The sequence below is a fragment of the Trypanosoma equiperdum genome (assembly GCF_001457755.1).
Source record: "Trypanosoma equiperdum strain OVI genome assembly, contig: ctg_380, whole genome shotgun sequence".
Taxonomy (NCBI): Eukaryota; Euglenozoa; class Kinetoplastea; order Trypanosomatida; family Trypanosomatidae; genus Trypanosoma; species Trypanosoma equiperdum.
The window spans coordinates 2094-2523 of record NW_027124288.1 but is presented as its reverse complement, the minus strand read 5'-3'; positions in this window follow the sequence as shown (position 1 = coordinate 2523).

Genomic DNA, 430 nt, shown 5'->3' with positions numbered 1-430 from the left:
CAAATTCTTCAGAATCTCTCCTTCCTTCTCACAATTCTTAAAGGAGGGTTGTGGTGTTTCTGCCTGCGTAATTCGGTAAATCTTGCACAGTGTCTCGAACTCACCAACGTTGTTGTGCTTTTCTTCTTGATGGACACTATCCCTGATCGCCCTCCAATCAATCAACTCGGGGGTCCACTTGAAAGACCACATATCACCCTGAGAGGAAGGAGATAAGACAGCCGCAAGCAACGCAATGGCAAACACTGTTTCGCGCCTCATCGTGATTTTGCCTCTACATTCATTAGTCAAAGAGAGGAGCAAAAGCTTATCATTACAATAATTATTGTTATTGACAGACACACTTAGCAAACAAATACATCAATATATCGAAATTAATAAGTGCCTGACACAGACCAACTACAGTATCCAACAAAGCAGGAAGCACATC